This window comes from Ictidomys tridecemlineatus, chromosome 5 (genome assembly GCF_052094955.1).
Source record: "Ictidomys tridecemlineatus isolate mIctTri1 chromosome 5, mIctTri1.hap1, whole genome shotgun sequence".
Taxonomy (NCBI): Eukaryota; Metazoa; Chordata; class Mammalia; order Rodentia; family Sciuridae; genus Ictidomys; species Ictidomys tridecemlineatus.
In genome coordinates this window covers 28607011-28633284 of record NC_135481.1, presented here as the reverse complement: position 1 = coordinate 28633284, position 26274 = coordinate 28607011, and positions in this window count along the sequence as shown.

Below are 26274 nucleotides of genomic sequence, written 5' to 3'. Positions count from 1 at the left end.
GCCCCTGGCCTGCTGTGCCCTGTCATTGAAGTAAAGGCTACAGGAGACTGAATCAGAAATTACTAGATGCCCTAGTGGTAGGAAGCATCGATCGGAAAGGGTAGGGATTTTCTGCACAACAGTTGGATTTTTCCTTTTATATGAAGGGGGTTTAACATAATGCAGGCGGTGCTTTCACTGCACAGCACTGTAGGTTAACCCTTGCTTTCGTGGACTTAGCCTAAGGCTGCCGCGGGGGTGGCTACAATCAGTCGCTCTGAAATTCAGAAAAGCACTTTCTGTTTGAAGGGCGTTTAGGTCAGGTCAGCCTGGCGGTGTGGGGTGGCCGCTGCTGCCCTTGCGGCTGTGTGCTGGCTCCACTGGAGCGGTGGGCGGCTTCTCGGGAGCTGCTGCTGGGGCAGCTCGCTGCTGCGTGGCCGGTTTAAACGCAGATGGGAAGCTCCTGGCACCGGAGCCCCTGCTGCTGAGGCTGGCAGGGAGCAGTGTATTCCTCTTCTTCTCTGTGACCCCCCCGACGTATCTCGCTGCTTTTAAGGAGACAAGACTCCTAACTTCTGTATCCAGGATCAAGTTCTCACTTTGAATTGAGAGAATAAGCCATCAACCTGCTTAGTTCTCAGAATGGGCTCTGCCCAGAACGTGCAAACGGCTCATTCCAGAGAAAACCTAAAACCAAATTTCTGAGTAGCATTTGAATTTATCCTTCGGACCATTTCCCAATATCTGCCCACATGGACATGTGTTATTCTTTTATTCCACGAATGCCTTTGAGTTCCTATTACTTGTTATTCTCCTTATGTGCTAGGCAATACACAAAAAGACCAAGAATATATGGTCCTAGCCCTTGAAGAATTAGAGGTCCCCAAAAATGACTTATAAAACTTCTGTTTCTAATATGTCTAGGAGCTTTTCTCTATTTCTTTTATATACATATGATCTTTAAGGTTTTTCATCAGTTGTTTTGATGAACAAAAAAGATAATTTGGAGGGATAGATAAAAAAAAATCAAAAGATGTGCCAGAAAAATAAAGTCTGTGCATTATATTGGGAAGTATAGAAGGATTCATTCATTCCCTTACTCATTCCCAAATTTATTCCACAAATGTTTATAGACTATTCTGTGCCTGGCAAGCTATTGATATATTATATGGTCCTGGGGGAGAGCAGGCATTCAGCATGGAATACTAGAAACAATTGTACAAAGAATACAATACTTATGAGGGTGAGTAGGAGGAGGATCTAATTTAGATGGGGGTGGAAGTCAGAAAAGGCTTTAAGGTGAGAGCTGAAGAAGGAGCAGAATTTAGAGTGGATAAAAGTGAGGACACAGGCTGAGCCTGACATCCTGGTCCTATCACCAATTAGACTTGTGAGTACAGGCAAGATCCCTCCCTGTGTCTTCCTAGGCTTATGTTTCTCTGTGAATTAAGAGTTCTGGACCAGCTAATATATAAGAATACTTTGGCTCTAAAGCATTATGTTTCTTTAAAATAATCTATTTGCATGAAGGCTAAGTCTAATAGAAATAGCATTCTCAGGAGTGATTAAGATTATTTCAAAGATATAATAGAGTTGTTGGTACTATAGAATCACATTGCAACCAGTCATATGCAAACTTGGCCAGTGTTATTTACTGTGGCTCTCAATCTTTCTGTTCAGAACAGGGCCCTTGGACTGTAGTGGATTAAATTGTGTATGATTCAGATCCATGCCATGCTTTGATTACTACACTTTGATTTCTGGATTTTTTTAAAAAGGCAATAGGCTGCATTCATAAATGTTAACAGATTTCTTATTTATCAAAAATGAATTGAGTATCTAGGTGTATCAGATAATGAGCTTGGTAGGTGAGGGAAGGAAAGATGAATCAGATTTGGATTTTGTCCACATGGAGTTATTTAACTGAATTTAGAAAAAGAATTTAAAAATTTAAATAATTATAGGTATTTGATTTAGCATTCTAGATACTGAGCAACCCCCATAAATATTTACATAAAGATGTCAAGATGTTGTTGGCTTGTTTCGTCTCATTATGGTTATCTGTCTCTACTTACTTTTTGTATAGATGGAGACCTACTTGTTCAAGTTTAGAAGCTGGAATGTACTAGTTTCTTCACTGGAATCAAATGTCAGCTTGCATTTCTAACTAAAATTCTGTCTTCTGATTCCCCAAAGTATTCTGTAGATTGGGACAATTATTCTATTTAGGTCAGGATGAGCAGGAAGGTGGGAGCTTACAGGTGAAGAGCACATACATGTGAGAAGCTGCTGGGGAAATGCCATTTTGAACCCTTACCTGTCTCCCCTGCTTTCTTCCAATCCTAGCTGATCCAAGATGTCACAAACTCTGAATAACTCCCAGTCACAACCAATATTAAAGGCGGTGACCTAGAAACCAACAGTTCCCAGGATATGATGATATTAGGAGGTCTACACCAGGATCTCTTGAGAAGGGTGATAAATGGAGTCACCTTGAAGCATGTCCTGACTAGCTTTGTGGGAGCTATCCGTGTGTCTGGGAAGCCCTTTAAACAGTGCCTTCTTTTAATCTGGGTTGTCTTTGATGCTAGGGATGTTTCTAGGGTTATTCTACCAAACATAGGATTTTCGATTGATTTTTCTTTTTAGTTGTAGCTAACTGCTTGTAGGTCTATATCTGGGTAACCTGAGTGTTGCAGATGCCCCTGGCAAGGAGGCTCTTGAATTATCACATAATTACCTGGAAAGTCCTCACCTTTTGGCTTTGCATGATCTTCCTTCTTTCAAACACCCACAGAATGGCCCAGTGCTTCGGAGTTTGGGCTTTGGTTCTACAGAGACTGGGTCTCAGGTCCTGACTTCCCACTTGATAGCTCTGCCAACTTGTGAAATATTATTATAATCTTTCAAAATTTCAACTTCCTTATCAAGGAAATATATTTTTTTTATTTTTGGTGAGAATTTTATGAGATAATGCTCTTAAAGATTCCGGCAAATAAAAAGCACACACGAGTTTAACTTAACTCTTAATAATAATAATAATATCAGCAACAACAACTGCAGTTTAATATAACATTATTGCAGATGAAAGCATCCTATACATGGAAAACTATAAATGTAACAGAAAACAACTGTTAGCACTACTAAATGAATTCAGCAAATTTCCAGGAAACAAAATCAAGCCACAAAAATTAATTATGTTTCTATCCACTAAAAGCCAATCTCCACAAAGAACTTAAGAGGACAGTTTTATTTACAACAGCATTAAAAAGAATAAAATACTTAGGAATAAACTTGACCAAGGAGATGAAAGACTTGTACATTGAAAACTATAATACACTGATGAACAAAAACTAAAAGAGAAATGAACAAATAAGTGGAAAACTATCTCAAGTTAATGTCTTGGAAGAATGAATATTATTAAAATATCTGTACTATCCAAAGTGATCTACAGACTTGAAACTATCTCCATCAAAATCTCAATGGCACTTTTTACATAAATAGGAAAAAACATTTATAAAGTGTATATAGAATCACTAATGCCCCTGAATAGCCACAGTGTTCTTGAGAAAGAAGAGCAAAAATGGAGGCATCATGTGCCCTAATTTAAAAATACATTGCAAAGTTACAGTAATTAAGGCAATATGGTACAAGCATACAATTATAGAGAACAAGCAAACAGAATAGAGAGGACATAAATAAACCCAGGCATATGCTAATATTTGACGAAGGTATCAAAAATACACAATGGGGGAAGAATATTCTCATTAACAAATGGTGAATCTATATCTTACAATAATCATGCAATGCACTAATCAAGCCCAAATGGATTAAAGACTCAAGCATAAGACTTGAAGTAGTAAAACTCTTGCGGGGGAGGGGGGGAAGGAAAAGTTTATTGATATTGACTGTGCAAAGGATTTCTTTTATATAACACCAAAATCATAAGTGATAGAAGCAAAAATAGAACAGTGGAACTACATGAAACATTTTAGTTTCCAAACAGCAAAGAAAACAATCACCGATGTGAAAAGGCAATCTATAGAATGGGAGAAAATACTTGCAAATTACATATCTGGGTAAAAAGTTAATATCCAAAATATATAAGGAATCCATAAAATCACTAGCAGAAAATTTTAAGAAATCCTACAAAACTAAAGCAGTCACCCCAAACACCGAAGGTAGTGATCAGGGTTTGAAAGCAAACCTGACTTCCTATCAGTCAGCAGCTTCTACCTCATGTGGGCCTTGTGTCCTCTCTGTCTGACCACTGCAGCCTCAACAACTTTTCCTGTGTCTTGAACCCACCACTACCTTCTCCCTGTGTTTTCCAGCCTGGCCGATCCTTGCTAAGAGACCCCTTCTCCATGGCATTAGAAGGATAAGTTGCTGAGTCCTGTGAACTTGACCCACAGCCACAGCTACCTCTCTAACTTCTTGTTCATCTTCTGTTTCTATGAGATCCATTCATGTTGATGCTTTAGATGAACTTGTTTCTGCTCAGTCCTTACGGGCCCCTTGCAAGGTGGGTAACCTCCAGAATGCCTACAGCAAAAATAGATATTTTCTGATGGCACTGAACTCACCATCCTCACTTTATCTGAGAATATTACAACTTTTCATCTTGCTTTGAGTCTTGGAGAGGGGGTGCCTCTCCTTTGTCTGCCTTGCTCTGGACTGTCTCTTCTTCCTCCTGGGAGATCCAGTTCAGTCATCCTACCTTTCCTTCATCTTCAGTTTTTCTCTTCCCATCATCTCATTCTTTTTTTTTTTTTTTTTTTTTGGTATCAGGGATTGAACTCAGGGGCACTCGACCATGGAGCCACATAACCAGCCCTATTTTTTATTTTATTTAGACACAGGGTCTCACTGAGTTGCTTAGTGCCTCACTCTTGCTGAGGCTGGCTTTGAACTCCAGATCTTCCTGTCTCAGCTTTCCAAGCTGCTGGGATTACGGGCTGTGCCACTGTGCTGGCTCATCTCATTCTTTTTACTTAAGATTCCCACAGGCCTGCTAGCCCCTGTGAGAAAACACAAATACCCACCAAACCTCAAAGTCTTTGTCTGACCTTTTTGCCTATACAGACTTCCTTTTGAAGTTGCTTTCCCTCAGAAAGATGTTCTGGATCTTTATTTTAAGCTGATCTTACCCAGAGGGCAGAAAAAGTGAGGGTTTCCAGTGCTTTTCCTGGTACTACAACTCCCTGGGCTACCAAAATCAGTCTCTAAGTCCAATTGTTTTGTTTCATAATTTCTTCATCTGTCTTAGTCATCTATTTCTGCTTCTCCCCTCTCTGCCTTGGTCCAGGTCTCTATCACCTCAAACTTGGGATATTGCCTGAGCTTTCTAACCAGTCTCTCCAATCTTTGCCTGTGTTACAACTAGCTGATCTTTGTAAAACAGCACTTTGGTCAAGCTGTACCTCTGCTAACAAAATAGGGATGATTTTCTATCACTCATAGGATAAAGTACAAACTCTTAAGCTTCCACAGGCAGAGCCCCAACAATCAGACTCTCTTCTCTTACCAATCTCATTTCTTTCAAAGGTCAAATTCCTCTTCAACTTCTTGTCATGAAAATCCACCTCATATATCCAGTGTTCATGCTATTTTGGATCTTGTATTATGGTTTATATAAAATGTGTCCCCTGAAAGCTCATATTTGAAATAATACAAGGATGTTAGGAGGTAAAATGATTACATTTTGAGAGATGCAACCTAATCAGAGGATTAATTCACTGATATGGATTAAATGGGTGGTAACTGTAGGCAGTTAAGATGTGTCTGGGAACATGATTTGGGGGTTTATGTTTTGTTCCGGGCAGCCAAGCTCTTGCTCTGTGTCCTGGTTGCCATGTCCTGAGATGCTTTCCTCCTCCACATCTGTCATGATGTTCTGCCTTATCTTGGATCCAGAGCTATGGAGTCAGTTGACCATGGACTGAACCCTGAAACCATGAAATAAAATAAACTTTTCTTCCTATAGGTTATTCTTGTCAGGTATTTTGTTCACAAGGATGCAGAAGTTGACTGAAACATCTTCTATCTTTTGAAGCAAATTTTCCTTCCTGTTTACTTGTGGAACATGCACAGGCCTGTCTCCAGCAACAATAGTTCTCCTCTAACTTTACATCTGGACACAAACTCTCTCTTACCATTGTATGCTGTGTTTCTCAGACACACCTTCTCTCCAAAGTAGAAAGGGAAATTTTATTCACTTTACTAGTGAATTTAAGGTAAGATACATTTACACTGAAAATTCACCATTTCACTATGCACATTTGAATTCTAAACATTTCCTTTCCATCCTTCACCTCAAAAAAATTTTTTTCAAGCACTAATAATATCATTCAACTTGAAGAAATTCTGGAAATAATGACAAGTAAGACAAAAAAAGCTTTTAATCATAGAGATGACTGTTGTTAATATTTTGGTGTCTAACTTTCCAGTCTTTTTCATGGCATATTTCTGATTTATTTGTCAGATATTTCTAGTCATCTATGTGCTGATTACTAGGGATAAAATGATGAATCAGATATATATGTATTCTGCCACGTTGTGATTATATTCTATTATATTTAATGTATAAAGATTTTTGTATAAGACATATAAGTGTAATATAGGCAGTAGATATATACAAATACATATTGCACATGCATACATATATTTATTTACAAAAGTGAGATTATATTATACATTCTATTTTCACCTTTCTTTTTGTAACAAAATAGTCAACAATATGTACTCACATATCATTTTTTATACTATCTGAATCAACTGTATGTATACAGTGTAGTAGTGTTAAGCATATGTAGCTCATTAAGCAAAAAAAAAATCACTAGAACTTTTTTCTTTCAAAATTGAAATTCTACTCCCGTTGAACATAAACTCCTCTTTTCTTCTCCCCTCCAGCCTTTGGCAAGTACTATCTTACTTTCTGTTTCTAAGAGCTAGACTAATTTGTTTTTTTGTGATTGTCATTATGTCCTCTAGGTTCACTCATATTGTAGCATGTGTCAGAATTTCCTTCATTCATGAGACTGAATAATATTCCATTGCGTGTATATACCACATTTTCTTTACTCGTTTACCTGTTAGTGGACACTTGGATTATGTCCATACCTTCAGTTTTGTGAATAATGTAATAGACATAGCTGTGCAAATGTCTTTTCAAGATCCTGTTTTGAATCTTTTCTTTTTTTTTGGATATTTTTCCAGAAGTGAGATCACATGAAAAATCACATGGTAATTCTATTTTTTAAGTTTTTTAAGAAACTCTGTATTGTTTTTCATAGTAGTTATACAATTTTACATTCTCACCAGCAGTATGCAAGGGTTCCAGTTTCTCCACATCCTCAGCAACACTTCTTATTTTCTGCTTTTTTTTTTTTATTTTAGGGGTCAGGAGGGAAAATTTATGTGAAGAAATGGTACAAATTAAAGAATTTAGTGGGTGTTTGGGGTCCAGTTTATAGAAAAGGCATAGGTATGATTTTAGGAGTTCCAATAGTCATCCTGATGGGTATGAGATGATATCTCTGTGTTTCTTTTTAGAGGAAGAAATGTTTATTTGGGACTCACAGGTACTTCTTGGTTACTTATTTCTGTTTTAGTCAGCTTTTTTTTTTTTTTTTTTGCTATTGTGACCAAAAGACCTAACAAGGAAAACAGAGGAAGAAAATTTATTTGACTCATGGTTTCAGAGGTCTCAGTCCATAGATGGCCAACTCCATAGCTCTGGGCCAGAGGTGAGGCAGAACATCAAGGTGTGATGGAGAAAAGCCGCTCAGGATGGGGCAACAAGGAAGCAGAGCTCTTTCAGGTTTTGATTTGCATTTACCTAATGAATAGTGTTGTTGAACATCTTTTTCCACGCTTGTTAGTCATTTGATTTTCTTCTTTCAAGAAATGTTGGTCCAGGCCCTTTGCCATTTATTTAAAAATGATTTTGGCTTTTGTTACTGTTAAGTGGTAGAAGGTCTTCATATATACTAGACATTAACCCCTTTTTAAATAATATGGCTTGATAATAGTTTCTTCCAGTTCATAAGCTGCCTTTTTGTTCTGTTGGTTATGTCCTTTCTTCATGAGAGATTTTAGGGTTCATGCATTCCTTTGCCTATTCTTGTTACTTGTGCTTTTGTATGATAGCCAGGAAATCACTACCACATCTGGGGTTGAAAAACTATTTTCCTGTTTTTTTTCCCCCTAGGAGTTTTAGATATTATGCTTAAGTCTATCAATTTTGATTTTTTATATGGTATTAGGTGAAGTTCCAACTTCATTTTTTTAAGGGTGCATATGAGTATTGAGTTTTCCCAGCACAGTTTGTTGGAGAGATTATTTTCCCTTATTGTATGGAAGCTTGGCACTTTTGTCAAAGATTATTGTTATGGTTTAGATGTGAGGTGTCTACCAAAAACTTATGTGTAAAACAATGCAAGAAGTTTAGAGGTGAAATGATTGGGTTAGGAGAAATTAAATGCAATCAGTGAATTAATCCCTTGATAGGGATTAACAGAGTGGCAACCGAAGGTAGGTAGGATGTGACTGGAGAAGATAGGTCATTGGGAGTGAACCTTTGGGGTATATATTTTGTGAGCTGAACTTAGTCTCTCCCTGTTTCCTGAAGTGATGTCTTGAACTGCTTCCCTCTGTTACACTCTTCCACCATAATATTCTGCCTCATTTAGAGCCCAGAGGAACAGAGCTAGCTGTCTCTGAATTGAGACCTCTGAAACTATGAGCCCAGAGTAAATTTTTCCTCTTCTAAAATTGTTCTTGTCAGGTCTTTTGGTCACAGTAGTGAAAAAGCTGACTAAAATAATTATTTGGTCACATAATATGAGGGTTTATTTCTGGACTGTATTGTGTTTCATTGGTTTATATATTTGTCTTTGTAAGTACCGTACTACTTTGACTGCTATAGCTGTGTAATATAATTTGAAATGAGGAAGTGAGAGGGCTTCAGCTTTAATTTTCTTCCTCAAGGGAGCTTTGGCTATTCATAGTCCTTTGAGATTCCATATGATGGGTATAAATATGCATTTGAATGTATTTGTGTGTATATATATATATGTGTGTGTATATGTGATATATATGTACACACATATATATGTATATTTGGAGCAGTTTATGAAGGATTGGTGTTACTTCTCACTTAAATATTCAGTAGAGTTCACCTTCACCTGGGAAGTCATCTGGTCCTGAACATTTCTTTTTTGTGAAGTTATTTTATGTTTATCACTGATTCAATGTTTTTAGTAGTTATAATGTCTGTTCAGATTTCTTAGTTTTCATGATTCAGCCTTGGTAGGTTGTATGTTTCTATAAATTCATCCATTTCTTACAGGTTATCCAATGGCATGTACTTATTCTTAGTAGTCTCTCGTGATGATTTTTATCTCATAATCAGTTATATAGTCTTTTCCATTTATGATTTTTGTTATTTGAGTCATCTCTTTTTTCTTAGTTGTTTTGGTTAATGCTTTGACAATTTTGTTGTTCTTTTAAAAAAAAATCAACCCAGAAATCTGATTTTTATATTGATTTTTATTCTCCATTTCTTTATTTCTTATCTAATCTTTATGATTCCCTTTCTTCTTCTGACTTTGGGTTTATTTGTTCTTTTTCTTTCTAGTTCTCTAAAGTACAAGTACATTATCTTTTTAATGATATTAGATGTTCTATGATATGAATGTGCCACATTTACCAATTCTCCATTGGTTTGAGTACCAAAAAACTGTACCAAAACATGGTCAATCAGGGCTTCACAAATGACTTTTCTGACCAAATATTCTGGGAGCTGAGCTCCGGAGGATGGCTCATTCATTCTTCCTGTGCAGATTACTCTCCCTGCTTCTGGTTGGTGATCTTAAGATTGTCCCTTAGCTGATTTGGCATATGTGATATGGTAAAATAGAATCAATGCACTCAAAAATGTTCTTGTTATATCTCTTAAAAGATAACATTGACTTTTGTGACAGGAAGCACACTTTGAGTAGAAAATAGGAAGAAATATCTAAGGTGCAGTTTGTAGTTCTTTTTCTATTTTTTGGGGGGGGTAAATGGTGAAGAAATTGTTCTCCTCATTTCTTTATAGGCAGAGATATGTCCTCAAATAAGTGAGATGCACATTTGGCTTCATGCAAATGGTACATCTGGCTTTGACATCCAGAACAAATAAGGAACATCAAAAAGATGAACGTAAAAAAAAAATTAAAAAGTGAACTAGTCACTTCTCAAAAGAGAACATATATGTGGCCAACAAATGCATGAAAAATGTTCAGTTTTACCAGAGAAATACAACTCAAAACTACAATGAGATAACATTTCACCCAAGTTGGAATGGCCCTTATCAAAAAGATAAGAAATAGCAAATGCTGGCAAGGATGTGGAGGAAAGGGACCTCTTTCTTAAACACTGTTGGTGGGAATATAAATTAGTAAAGTCATTATGGAAAAATGTATGAAGATTCCTTAAAAATAGAACTACCATATAACCCAGCAATTCCACTACTGGGTATAAACCCAAAGGAGTTGAAACTTTATACCAAAAAGATTCTTGCATCTCCATATTTATTGTAGCACTGTTCATGATAGCCAAAATATGGAATCAATCTATATGCCCTTCGGCAGATAGATAAAGAAATATGTGGTATATTTACACAATTGAATACTACTCAGCCATTAAAAAAATGAAATCCATATTTGCAGTGAAAAAGTTGCCAGTGGAGAAACTTATGTTGAGTAAAACAAGACAGACAGTGAAAGACAAATGCCACATGGTCTCATTCATATAAGGAAATCAGCAAGTTCATCTTGTAGAAGTACAGAATGGAGTAGAGGTCACTAGAGACAGGGAAAGGCAAAGGGAAGAGGGTACAGAAATAAATTAAGAGGGACTCTTAGAAACTGGAGAGGATGCTTGGGGGAAAAGGAGGAAAGAATAGAAGGGTGGTTGGACACGATCACTGTATGATGCACACATGTATGGAACTATCACAGTGAATCACATCAATTTGTTCAATTAAAGTGTTAATAATTATAATAGAAAAAAATGAAAAAGAGTTGGCAATACCAATTACCCTGAATTTATTAGTACACATTTTATTCATGTATTGAATATTACCTTAAACCCCCCAAATATGCTCAATTATTATGTGTTAATTAAAAACAAAAAATAAATATAAAACAAAACAAACAAATAAAACAACAACAAAAAACTAAAGTGTAAAGTTGGTAACTCATACTTTATGTGACAGAGATAGTTAGCAATCTACCCAAAGGTCAAACTCTCTTGTTCCCCTTTTACAATGTAAAATTGTTCCTGAGAAACTTCTGAGAAATCAAGAACTATATATCCCAAACCCCTGACTCTACATCTTGTTGGGGCCATATGACTTGTTTTTACCTATGAAAATGTGAATAGAAGTGACACATGTGTTAGTTTTGGGTTGAGATGTGCCTGCTGTACTATGTGTCTCCCACTGTCTTCCCACTAGATGTTGAGACCCAGAGTGAGCTTGGAAACTGCATGTGGAAGATGGCAGAGCCATTGGCTGCCCAGATCCCCAAATGACTGAATAGAGCCTAGCATCCATCTACCTATTCTTCTCTAACCTGCACCTACATGGACTGCTGTAAGATCAAGAAATGGATCTGCCAAGTTAATCCAAACTTTAAGATTTGTATGTCCCAACTGCTGGCCTATCACACATGTTACAGGACATATACGGAAATAACGAGAGTGGGAATATGGGATGTGAGGTTTGGAGCTGGTTTGCCTCAGGTATTTTAGATCAAGTTGCCTTCATTACTCTAAGAACTACAGAGGTTGTAAGAAGGGACTTCCATTGCCTGTATGATATTGAGTGTGTACATTGATAAACAGGTATCTTGATGGCTCACACTCAAGTGGTTTTATAGCAAGAACTAAAATCAAAATTGCAACTGATTTTGGCTCTTTCTACCTTGCATGGTGGCATTTTCATACACGTGACTTTCATCTTCTGCACAACCATGTGAGGTGATTTTATTTGCATCCTATTGATTTGGAGCTCAGAGATATTTAGTGAGTTGTTCAAGGCTGCATAGCCCTAGGATTCAGATTTTCTGAATCCTAGGCTCTTGACACCTTGTTTGCAAATACCCTGTATGTCTCCCTTTTCTTTAAGGAAAAAAAAAATCTGAAGAAACTTATAGAATTAGGAAAAAGCAACATTCCCCTCATCCAGGTTATCCTTTGCAAAGATAAAAGGAAAGCTGAAAGCCTTTCCAGCTCAATTCTCACTGATCAGATAAGGCCTTCGCACAGGCAGGAATCTCAGTCCATGCTTTCATATGAAAGAAAGTGACCACTTCTTCATTTACTTCAACTCAGATGAAATCTAGCTCAGAAGCTCCATTTTGATTGGCCGCTGAGAACTTCAGCCTTAATCATTGCCTGGGACTCTTCTCTCCCCAAGTAACCTAGGAGGCTTATGTAGCATGTAGAAAATAGGACCAGAGTCCTTTACATTCAGTCCACCCTTATTGCCCCAGACCCAGCAAGCTCCGAGGTCAGATGGCTTTGACTTGCTGCCTTTTGGGGTATCCATTATTGCGATTTCACCTCCTTACATATACCTTGAAGACAGTTAACTGAGTTCTTGCTAACTTCATAGGATGTGAGCCTCAGCTTTCTCCTTTCCAGCATAGATGACAGAGGGAAATTTCCACTTCTGCAACTGTTTTAAGAGTAAACAAATTCTCAGTACAGAACCTCTTTGTTGACTTCAGAATTTTTCCATAGAAGAGAAGAGCCAATATCTTAGTGCATTTTGAAACTTTGCAAAAGCCACTGAGACAAGGACTAACAAAGATTATATATCCTGTGTAGTCCATGGGAACATGATTATATGGTAAGCACAGTCATAATAACTCAAAAACTAACTGTTGATATCCATATGGACCTTTAGATGAGATGAACTTTTCCACCAGGAGAAGCTTCTGATGGATGGTTGTTGGAAAGTTGCCTCTTTGGGTCTTTACTGTGGCTCAGTGACCCCCAGGACATACCTTTTTGAGGATGAAAGGTGGGCTATGGATGCAACTCTCTTTGAAGCTGGGAGGTGGTTCACACCCCATGGCCCAGAAAAAGTACAGTGTTTTCAAGGCCTGTGATGGGTGCTGAGCAGGTGAGCCAAAAACAAAGAAACTGTTCCCAAGGATGTTTGTGTATAGTAGGGTTTCTCAGCCTTGCACTAATGACATTTTTGGTAGGATACTTTTCTGGTGTGTGCTGCCTTGAGCACTGTACACTGGTTAGCAGTATCACCAGTACTCACTCACTGAGGTGCCCCTAGTACTCTATCGACTTTCCCTGGTTGTAACAACCCAAAATGTCTCCAGACATGACAGATGTTCCCTGAGAGGCAAAATCATCTGGGTTGAGAAGCATTGGCCTAGTGGGAAAGAGGGGGTCCTATAGCTGAAAATAAATGTTTCTTAAAGGGCATGAAAAATACAAAAATGAATTGTGTTCATGATGGAGACGTTGTCCAGAGGAAGGAATGATTAATTCTGTCTGATTTGGAAGTGATTTATAGAAGTCTTCACAGAGGTGGTAAACCACTGGAGGAAGTTTTGAAGGATAAGTAGGAGATCCACAGAAGAATATGGCAGAGAAGTCAATTTCTGGTGAAGGGAAGTAGATATATAGGTCATGAGCATGTGACAGAATTTGGTAAAAGTCTCAGTGTTGTACAGAATGGAATATGAAAGAAGACTGGCAGGAGCACTGTAGAGGCAGAGGTTAGATCCCCACTCCCATGTGCATCCAATAAGGAGGGTTTTACTTAGACATGTTTGAAAACTGAGTAGATTATCAGGTGGAGGTACAAAGCATTCCAGACAGAGGGAATATGTGAAAAGGCAAAGAATAGGCAGGTAGCCCAGGAGCAGAGAATCTGTCCTGCTAAGACTGTGTCTGTATGTCTGTGTGTTTAAGTGACCTGAAATGAAGAATTTGGTATTTGATCTTTTAAAGAATCATGTTATTGCTGTGTGATAGGTGAAGTTGGTACTTTCCTGATTCCTAGTTGGTTTAATACAAAGTCTGAATCAGGGCCAGTTTCCCACCACTGCACTGGAGATCCATTTATTCAACAAATACCGAATTCCTTACCTTTGTCAGGCTGTGATCCAGACAGTGGAGATAAGATGGTGGACCTGGAACTTGTCGTCTACAGGGATAACTTCTGATGGTGATAGGTGCTTTGAAAATAAAATAAAAGAATAAAGCGTGAGAGAGGTGGTGGAGTGGAGGGACTTCTCTGCAGAGATATGTTTGAGCAGAGACCTGAATAATGAATGGCCATGAAAAGATTCATAGGTAGTAAATTCCAGGCAGCCACCACACAGCTACCACGGCCCTCAAGCCCTGGGAGGAAATCTGGATTTGATTCCAGTTCCACAAGTTAGATTGGAGGGCTTGAGGAAAATTCAACACAGGCTAGTCTTGGTGGGTCAACTTCCTACCTTAGTCTCCCTCTCAAGAACCTGGGAATCAACTGGCAGGTGAGCCCCAAACAAGGCAGAATTCTATTTAGTTGACTAGGTTAATTGATTTTGCTAAGAAAAGTTGGGCCTCCACTGGAAATAAAATATTTTGGGCATCGTAACAGTCAGTGAATCACTGAGTCTGTGATGTCTTCCCATTCTGAAGACATCTTGGGATTCACATTCACATATCTTGTTTTCCTTGCAAATGATGGAGCAACAGACTATCTAGTTGAAGTTATAGAGGGTCATTCTGTTTTTTTTTTTCTTTTCACACTGTTGGTAACTTCCCAACTGTAAATAATGGATTTTTTTTGATAGATCTTTTGGCAGTGACTTGACATGTGTTCGTTAGCTAATTCAAGCAGTCATCACACTTCCCTGGGCATGTTGAAAGCTTTCAACATCATAATTACCTATTCATTTCAATCACTAGTGCTTCAACAATCAACCACCATGGTAAGTAATTCCAGGGAATTTTTAAAAGATGAAGCATATGTCCAAAGTCCTCCGGGCACTTTGCTAAAAGAACCGAACAAATGGGCAACATGAAGCATGACATTTTATTGACATCCGTTTTTGAGAAATGTGTGAAATATGGCAATTCAATATTGCAAGACTATCTTGCAAAATTCTAAGGAAATGAGTCTTCATTGGTAACATATATTGCACCCTTGGTTTGGCATCTCACCCGCTTATGAAGTATACATAGAAGGTGTTGTAAAGTACTTATAATGCATTGATGTTCCACTGTATGAGAGCAGGTGTTTTTTTTTACCATGAGAACTATTGGGAATTTATTAGTAAACTGTACCCACACAAATATCTTAGAAGTAAAGATGGCATTATGTAAAAATGTGGATGTGTAACCGATGTGATTCTGCAATCTGTACACGGGGGAAAACTGGGAGTTCATAACCCACACAAATCAAATGTATGAAATATGATATGTCAAGAGCTATGTAATGTTTTGAACAACTAATAATAATAATAAAAAATAAAACACAGTTTTTTAAAAGACAAAAAAAGAAGTAAAGATGCTTAATACATTCATTATCATTAATGATAAATTAAAAGTGACTTTCATGCCTGTTTGAATATGGCAGACTGGTTTGTGAACTAAAACTTGATCCAGTATAACTTTCTGGTCATTCTAATGACTATAGATAGTAATTCTGACCAGCTTTGTTCCAGGTGGGTGGCGATATCATTGATGAATGAGATGGTTGTGTAGACATCAGAATCAGACAGAAATTGGTTTATACCCTGTCTCTACCACTTAGCTGGTGTAGTCTTAGGCATTTACTTCATCTTCCTAAATATTTTTTTTCTAGTCTGTAATTTGAGATTAATATTCCTTATGTTGTAGGCTTATTCTGAGATTAAATGAAATCAAATTTGTAAAAACACTAAATGCAGAGAGCTCAGTGAATAATAAATGCTCAAGAAAGAGAAGTGTTGTATGATTTTTATTAATAGAGAGAGAGAGAGGTACGTTGTTCCTAATTACAAAATTGTGAGTAGATCAAAGTATATTTGAGGAGCTGGTGAAGTGAAAGTAGTTATATCCCCTGAAGTTTTCTATCACTTGGGTGAATAGAACCCACGTGTACAAGGTTTATGGGATCTTATGGAAGAGTCCATGGGAATTGGACAGTCCAGATTTCTTCACCCTGCCAGAACAATTGCCATTGTATACTCTGTGTTGATCTTGACAACAAAGTTACTTAGTAACATTGTAAAAGTTGGCCAATCAAAGAGCTTTTGAATGGATGCTTTGACTGCCAAAATATATAATGTCAAACCATTGGTTTGGCAGTCTTTTCTATTGAATTGACTGATTTCTGTGGGTTGAATTGGCTGCTATTACATAGATGAAGCCATTAGCCTGACTATGTATTTATATAAAAAATGTATATTTAAACTTCTGGTGAAAGGAAAAATAAGGAATCGTAGTAAAATGATAGTCATTAAGTTCACTCCACATGTTCTCAAATAACAGATGGGGCATTGATATTTGGGGGAAAAAGGAAATGCAGTGATAAATAAAATTGGTCACCACTATTCCAACTATCAGTCTATTGGATTTATATAGATTTTTGAATCCCATATATCTATTTACCAATTATTGTTACTGAGATAAACAATTCAAAATGTTAATCGATTGTTGAGACTGTTCTCTAGGCTCAAGATTTTCTTGTACAAAAATAAACAGAATTGTGAGATAATTCCTATTTTTTTAAAAAAAATTCAGGGTCTCATGTTTCTTTATCATTTTTATTCAATTGAAGAAAAATGTGAAATAATTTTTGGAAATACAGCAGGCTCAGGCTATACGTCCGAAAATAAATTACTGCTTAAGGGGCAGAAGACAAGGTGATATTATGTGTTTAATTTGCTCAGTTATGAAAGGACCTCAAGGGTACTGGGTTATGAAAAACAATGGATATTTCGAGAGAAAATGGAGCTAAATTGGGTGGATTTTAAACACTTTCTGACGTGTGCAGCATTGGATGCCATCTCCAGGTCGGGGTGGGGGCAGGGGCTCTGTGGCTCCATTGTTCGCTCTCTCCACTTTGGGGAAATGCTCTTTCCTTCTCCTCTGTTCAGAACGTGGGCATTTCTCTAGATTGCTTTCTTGAAAATGGCAACAGAAAATGGTAGCAATAATAGGTTTTAAGTTGCGTGGGGGTGAATCAGGCCATTTTATAAATTCATCTCCTTAGACTTTATTTCCTTGCTGTGAGGTAATTTAGACGAATGTCAGTGAGGGGAAGAGAAAGTGATTGGTGATTCCACCTCACCCAATAAAGCAAATTCCTAATTTTCTGTCTTTTATCTTTTGCCATTCTTTTGTGCTCCTCTTTGGCCTTGTCAAAACATATCGTTCAGTTAGAGACTAAAAATATTTTCTCATCGATTGGGGTTATTGATTTTTTTTAATCTGTACTTTGGCTTGAAGAGCGCGGGTGAAGGGTGAAAGTTCACCAGCTTAGTCTGCCGTTTTATCTGGACAGCAAAAGAATGTATTGGCAGCAGATTTGATTTACCTTGTTGGTCAGTTGTAGACACTTCAGCCACCGAAGATGACTCTCCAGCATGTCCTGCTGCTGCTTTTTCTTTCTTTCTTTCTTTTTTTTTTTTTTTTGGGTGGGGGTACTCTTGAAAGATCCACCTTCCTATCGATTTCATCTCTCTGTTTTTCCTCACCCCCCTCTCTCTTTTGGATTCCAAATTAGACATCTAAGAGAAGTCACAGTGCTTTCTGGATTCATGGCAAATCAAGTCAGAGTGTGCGCACCTGCTGGGTTTGGTCCCTCTTCCCATTTGGTTTGTGGTTTGGGATCAGCTCCATCCATCCTGTCACAGAGGAATCTGATGTAACTGGATCAAATTTACTGATAGCTCCCTACCTTCCTTATCACAGCTGGTCAGGCACATGTGCGAAGGGTAGTGTTTGGATTCCAGTAGGAATTCCTAAAGCTCTCTAACAAGTTAGGAATGTGAAAGATGATAACATTCATATTGTCAGAGAGGACAGTCAGTGTCATATCTAAGAGTGTGACCTGTGGGGAAACACTTTCTGGGTTAGAATCTGAGTTTTTGCACTAGCCAGCCATGGGACCCTGGGAAAATTGTCTAATCTCTTGATAATTTAACTTTCTCATCTGTAAAATGGGGATAGAAATTGTACCTAATTCATCAAGTGGTTGTAAGATCACACAAACACATGTGAAAGTCCAAGAACAGGGTCAGGCATATTGGAGTTCTCTGTAAATGACAGCTGTTACGATTATAGAAAAGGAAACTGAGACTGTAAGGAGTGGCAGTTAAGAAACAAAGAGAAGTTCACACCAAGGAAGAAAGAACTGACCCTCAATGTTAGGGATTTTATGTCTCATGTCATAGTTGGTTGCCTGGTTGCTACCTCAATTTTGACCACTTGGCATTTAGTTGGTGGGTTGGGTCCTTCTTGGATTGGATGTAGAAGCTCTAGAGTACAATCAGAGCCTGCTGATGGGGGAGGCTGCTGAACTCACCGAGCTCTGTGAGAGATCTATCTGGATTCTTGCACCTGCCTTTTTGTAGTGGAAGCCTTCCACCCCACTTGTTGCTCAGCCCAACCAGAACCTAGGATGTTTATTCAACCTGAGGCAAATGTTCTTAATGCCCACATGGGGCTTAGCATGGAGACACCAACCTCATTGCTCCAATGGGACAATGTGGTGAATGTACTAGCTCATTCCCACGTTCTGGTCCCTTTGGTTTTGAAGTCTGTGTGTGGTCCGTGTTCCTAAGATCTGATTCTATGAATACACAAGGCTCCTCCTTGGACTGAGGCCATCCTGGGAGGCAGGATCCTCTATACTTTTCCCAGAGGATAGGCCTCCCTCAGAGAGGGAATGATTCAATAAATTTTGGAAATACAGAATCACTTAAGGAAAACCTGCTTTAAGAGTGCAGGGTCTGTGCTTTTAATAATCATTTCAGGTGACTTCTAAGTGGATAGTTCCAGTCTACAGGTTGAGAAACACTGATGTAGTAGAAAAAGTATAGGCTCCAAACACGGACAGAAGTCAGTTTGAATTTATTTTGTCAGCTATGTTTATATAGGCAAGGTGTTTAATCTCTCTGAGTCTCAACTATATCATGGGCCTGTGAATTAATAATAAAGTTCAAATCACAGTGCCTGACATATACCATGTGTGCCATATATGCAAATGTTCCCATGCCCTTCCCTGATTTTATTTACTTGGATTCCAGAGAATTTTACATTCTGTTGGAATCACCTTGTTTTGACTCTTCCTTCCTCAGCCATGCACATTGTTTATTTCCTGTCTGAGCTACACCCACACTTTCTTGTTTAGATAACTTTACCTTATTCACAAGCCTTTGCTTATTCTCTTGAGTTATGTGTCCCAAATGATGTTGATGATATTCCTACAATTGGGTCAGTCCTTTGTGCAGTTTTGCAGAATACAGTTCCTCTTATCCCTCCTTGACAAGTAAGATTTCAGGTCTAATAATGCTGAAGACCATATTTCATCTCTTTTTTTAAAAAAATATTTATCTTTTAATTGTAGTTGGACACAATACCTTTATTTTACTTGTTTATTTTTATGTGGTGCTGAGGATCGAACCCAGGGCCTCACATGTGCTAGGTGAGTGCTCTACCACTGAGCCACAACCCCAGCCCTCATCTCTTGTTTTAAGGTGCAGAAAGGCATCTCTTTTTTCAGTCCCTATTTGTTTCTCAATGTTGGCGTTCTCTTGTCTACTAGGTGTGGCTGTGGTCTGACTGATGGAGGACAAGTTGGCTAATCACCCTTAGTCAGCTGATGTATCACTGGTCAACAGAATTTTATTACCATTTGTATTTAAATCCAGCTAGTTGGTCAAGACTGTGTTTAATGTGAACTAGAGGCATTGAATTCAATTGATGTTCAAACATTTGTTCAGCTTGGTCTCTTCACTCAAGCACACAATCCATCATGAGGGTAGGGAAATACCATATCAGTTATTTGGTCAATTCAGTCCAAATGCTAATTTTCCGTAAACACAGTCTTTAGCTTTAATAGACCTAAAGACCTAACTTGCCAAAGAAAAGCAAGAGGAATATTAGTATTTTCAGCAGATACTCATGTGGGAATTCCACTGACATGTCAGCTAGGAAAGAAAATGGAAGACACAAGCAAAGGCTTATAGGAATGAGGTCAACACCAGTGAAACAGGAACTGTCAACTTGCAAAAAATGAATGAAAATGAGAAAAATATGATAGAAATACGTTTATCATAAGGCATAGATGAAAGAATATGCTTTTTACTTTATATTAGAAGGATAGATAATGTTCTTAATAAATAAATGGATTTAGGAAGCAATCTAAATATAGGATGATTTAATCATGAGTTTCTTAAGTAGTTACAACTTTGAAGACTCCAATTCTGAATAAGGTCACATTCTTAAGTTCTGTGTGGACATGAATTTGAGGGGTGCAGTATTTAGCTTATTATAGTGCACATGGAGATTTTCACCACTGCTAGAGATGATGCAAATCTAGAAACTGGGCAGCGTGAGTCATCTCTTTCTGCCTTTGTTCCATTTTACTATGAGAGTCTTAAAGGTAGACACTCATGCAAAGTGCCTTGTGTGAAAGTGTCAATTAAGATTGTCAGGTAAAACCAACAGAAAGACCTGTAAAGATGAAGCCATTCTCAGAAGGTGTCCATTTCCATCTCTTCCATCACCATTTAAATGCTATGAATAGTCAAAAGTAAGAGACTACATTTGTATTTGGGATCCTTTTAAATCACAAATATTTAGTTCACTACAAAAACAATTGCCTTGTTGTAGGCAGACAAAAACATAATTTATGCAGTGTGGTGGCTGCATGAAGTTTGGTGGTACTCTAAGAAAAAGAGAAAAGTCAGATGGTATGTTAGTGAAAATCTGCATCAAAACACTATTAACATATTCAAGATGATGAGTTGTGTGTCAGGGAGCAGAAAAAGAACTTTGTAATTGGTCAAACTCATAACCAATTTAGGGATTGGGAGTGGTTAGGAAGGTGGTTGAAAATGAATAAATTAATTCACTGGGTTAACCCCTTAAAAACAAGATAGATTTACTCACATTGAGAGGTTTAAGGCTACAGTCACAAAGTGACAAACAGTTGTGTACAAATGGGTTCAGTCCATTTGGGTATGGACCCTCTTACTAGTCCCAGAAAATTGACCTATTTTATTGTATCCTTTTTACAACCAATTCCAGGTGGCTGAATTGAGTATATTTTTCATTCTGACTTGTTGACTTCTGGCCCATTAAGGCAGCCAATCCAATTAGGCAGGGCTTTCTCTGGCTTTGCCTTCTGACAGAGCATCTGATTGGCTCACAGCTCCTGCTAAGTGACAGGCCTTCTGCAACTGTGGGTTATCTTTCTTAAAGAGATCTTATCTCCTGTTTTCTCTTTAAAATGCTTTTTTTTTTTTTTTGGTTGTTGTTATGTTTAGGCTTAGATTTTAGGGTATTTCTCTTTCATGATCTTGAGTTTGGGTGTTTGATTTTAGAATTTGGGCTGATGATGAGTCAACTGGGTTGTTAGGGTGAGTATTTTGACAAAGTCTTTGGATTACTAACTGCAGTAGGCAGCCTAATGGTGCCCTAAGGGACATACATATCCTAATCCCTGGAACCTGTAAATGTTCCCTTTTACCGGAAAAAAAAAAAAAAAAGACCTAGGTATTAATGACTAACTGAAAGATCTTAAGAAGGGAAGATTATTCATGAAGGCTCTAAATGTAATCACATGTATCCTTAGAAGAGGGAAATTTGATCCAGAAACACAAAAGAAGAAAACCACATAAAGGAAGTAGAGGCAGAAGGGTCAGGAGGAGAAGATGTCAGGCAACGGCCTTGAAGAGAGCAGAAGGGGCCCTAAGCCAAGGGGTGGAGTTCTAGTAGCTGGAAAAAAGTGGGAAAACACTTTTTCCCTAGGAATACATTGGTTTTGGCTCAGTGCTTCTGACCTTCAGACCTGTGAAAGAATAAATTCTACTGCATTGAACTTGTAATTTGTTAGAACAGTCACAGGCAGATAAAAGATCAACTAAGACCATCCCGGACAAGATTAAATCCCTGCTTCTGAGAAATACTTTGTGTAGTGGATTGACACTTTGCTATTATTATATGTCTATAATTGTATTTTTAAGGATTGTATTTGATGCGGTTTTTGGCTCTCAACCTTCATCTGAGATATCGTCTAAGAATATTTGATGCAATTTGCTGGATTAAAAAGAAAGACTATATAACACCTCTATTCAGCAATTTAGTTTTCTTGATCAATTAAAGCTTTTTATATCAAGGCCACCCAACCCTAAGTTTTCTTATTGATCTCGTTTTCATTTGCCTATATAGATAGTTAGCATATCTCTCAACTCCTTCTAGAAATTCTCTCTTCTCTTGCAACATGGGTAGCCAATATTAGAGTTCCAATCTAAAGGCTGGAAGGCTCAAGACTCAGAAAGAGCCAGAGTTTCAGTTGGAATTCAAGGTTAGAGGTTGAGATGCCAAGCTCAAGGCAGTTAGGCTAGAAGAGTTTCCTCTGATCTGCAGTAAGGCCAGCCTCAATTCTATTGAGGCCTTCTACTGATTGGATGAGGCCCACCCACATTATGGAGGGCAATCTGCTTTACTCAGTCTAATGATTCCATTAGTGATTACTAGATAATGTTCCTGGAGTAACTGACCAAATGTCTAGATTATTATAAACAAATGTCTCTTGGGAGACTGAGGCAGGAGGATTACAAATTTGATGCCAGTCTCAGCAACTTAGTAAGGCCCTAAGCATTTTAGTGAGATCCTGTCTCTAAATAAAAAATAAAAAGTGCTGAGGATGTGGCTCAGTGGTTAAGTGCCCCTGGGTTTAATCCCTGGCACCAACATAAATAAATTAAATAAAATAAAAACAAATGTCTCAATTGTTATCAAATTTCTTCTTCACTCACCATCATTCTAGCAATGGTATTGATATTGTTCCATGTCAAACCATGATGGCAACATTGAATCTGTTTGTTTTCTGTCTTTTTCATAGACAAAACAAATTATTATTTGGAAGTTCATTTCATGGTGCTCATGACTTTCCTTCCTTCCCATTCCTCCTGCCCACAGGGTAATGGCAGCCTGCTGTCCTTGGCTATGTTGCTACCATTCGATTTCATTTAATAAGCACTTTCTCTGTGAGGCACTGTACTAGACCCTTTACATATTATCTCATTTATTTACCTTCCAATTACTTTAAAGCAGATATTATTATCCCCAGTTTTTCAGGTGAGAAATTGAAGTTTAAGAGAGGTTTAAGGGTCCATACATTTCCTAGCTGGTGAGTGGCAGAATGAGAATTCAAACCCAGGCCTGAGCCCTCAGTGTGCAACCTTAAAAACCATTTGTGTTGCTTCCCTGAACTTGTGTAAAACTTCTTCCCATTCACATTTCTGGAGCCATTCTTAGTTCCATATTTTCCCTATAATCACTGACCATAAAACACAGACAGGACATGTGATAATTGTCAATTTCTTTCCCTGTTTAAAAGTTTTATATTTTTTGCAGTACCAGGAATTAGACCCAGGGCTTCACACATGTTAGGCAAGCATTCTACCTCTGAGCTACATCCATCCAGTGCTTTCTTTACCTGCTTCAGAACCTTGGGAAGTTCTCAAATGCATAGAGAAATCCATTCCAAAGTTTTTTTTTTTTTTTTTAGAAAGACTTATCCCTTCACCCTCTTCTGCTTTACTACTTATCCACACCGGACTTAATTTTGTGTACATATTTGTATCTATTGGTGTATTTTTCCTTCCATCTGGTGGAGTCTTCTGTACCCGTCCCTCTGGAAACACTCTAATGCATTCTTCCACATCCAGTTCCTATGTGCTCAACCTAGAGAAACACCCCAGAACCTCTGTACTACCATTTCTCCAATAATAGAACTAACACTTGGTCCCATAACTTTGGCGAGCATTTGACTTATTTTGTTAAAGTTATTTAGTCACCAGCCTATCTTCCCTGTTAGAGTACATTTTTCATTCTGAGTGTTGACAGGTGTGAGTTCGACAAGGATAGAGGTGGCATCTTATTCTCCCTGAAATCCACCTTCAGATGTCCTCCTCTCTCCGTGGGCACTCAATCAGTCATTCCCCCAAATGCCAAGAGTGTTTGCAACTGGCAGCTCCCAGCTAATTCCCCCTTCTCCAATTCTCTCTAACAGAAGAGAGCAGCCCAAATCCAACTGGTCAATATGGGAATATAAAAATCTTGTCCCTTGCTTTCAGCCTGAAGGGCCATCCAGTTCCAGAGCTCCCCATGGGATTGGCTGCATCCTTCATTGTGCGGGCATCACCTTCTCCTCTGTCTAGTCCTGCTTGCATCCCTTTCTCCACAGGTGTTGCTCTTGAAAGCATTTTCAGTACACTTCTTGCACACAAATCTTTGAGTCAGCATTTGTCTCCCAGGGAACCTGACCTGTGACAGAGAGGTCTGTGCTTGGCTGTCAGCAGTACCTCAGTTGAGTGGCATGGGAGGCTGGGGGCTTACTGTTCAGGATGTAAGCTTTCCTTATTTTCCTTTGCTGTTACTGCGTTGCTCTTGCCCCACCTCTATGTCACAAGTTTGGATTTGCTTTGGTTCATTTCCATAGACTAAATCTCTTGGTGGGGTAGGAGAGGGCTGGCTGCTTGACTGCTTGGGAGGGAATCAGAGAAACTGAATGTCTTTTATGCTGCATTCATCCAATGTTATCTTCCTTTTCTCTCATGATGTTGGGAGTCTCTAATCCCTGGGTCTTCTCAGGATGCTGTTGGGGCAACTGGCTTATTTCCTTATTTATTCTTCTTTGCAAGTATTTAGTTGTCAAACTTTTTTATCACTCTTATTTCCTCCAACTACTTTTGTGGTTTTTTTAATTTTTATTTTTATTTATTTTTTGGTACCAAGGATTGAACCCAGGAGCACTCAACCACTGAGCCACATCTCCAGATCTTTTTATTTTGAGACAAGATCTTGCTAAGTTGTTTAGGGCCTCACTAGCCTCACTAGGTTGCTAAGTTGCTGAGACTGGCTTTGAACTTGTGATCTTCCTGCCTCAGTCTCCCTAGCCTCTGGGATAACAGGTATGTTCTACTGTGCCTGGCTCCTCCAACTACTTTCTGACTTCGAAAAATGTGTTGCTCTCTATCTCCCATTTGCTATTGTTATCTTCTCATTTTCTTATACTTGAAGATTTATTGTTTTTTCATTCTTTTATCCTTATTTGAGTGGAGTTTCTGGAAGAACAAAAGTCAAGCACAGGTGTACGGTAAGCTGGGCTTCCATCTGAGGAGTATGGGAATCTTATGTTTTACTTCCAGCTTTGGAGCATTTTGATTTTGTTTTAAAAGTAAGGCAACCATTTCTTAAACATGTATGACATTTTATTTGAAAATATGCTCATTTCTTAAGGGTGAATATGGATCCTCTGTAGAGTGGTAGGTGAAAGCATATTTTAATTCATATTTAATTAATCATGTAAAGGGTACCCTCACCCGTGTCTAACCCAGACAAATGCAGGACTAGGTTCCTGAGCAGGGAAGGAGGCTTCCTTTCAGTATGCCTTAGCAACCAGAGAAAAGTGAAGCCTTTGATCAGTCATCCAAATGTTTTGTTTGTGTGCTAAGGACTATCTAGAAGCCCCAAGTATCTTAATGATGGTGCTTTGTAGACAATGTATCTGTATGGCTCCCTGAATTTCCTCCATTGAATTTTGATGTTTGGCCTCGTGGAGATGCAGTCAAAGGCTGACCAGCTGCATCACTGGATGTGTCAATTACAGAAGGATATGAGGGCTATAAATTAAAGATCATGCTTTTTTTTTTTCTCCCCAGGCTGTGTTTGATGCTCACAGCCATGTTTTGGTGCATACAGAGTGTTTTTGAAAAGATAAGGGCTAATTTCTGGAGAGTGGGCATGTGTACTAGAGGTGGTCTGCAGTGCTGCAGTCTGCCAATCAAAATCTGCCAGCAATGTCATTCAAGGTCAGAGACCCAATGAACCGCCAATCAAAGTCGGCAGAGCTGTTCATGTTCGCTTGTCAGTGTTGGAAAGAGGTCACTCTCTCAGTGGTGTGGCTGGTGTGTAAACAATGAGCGTATTTCAGTGGTCAGAAGCACATTCTGCTGCCCACCCCCTGGCAATTTCAGGATGTTTGCCTAGGTTTTCCCTATCCTA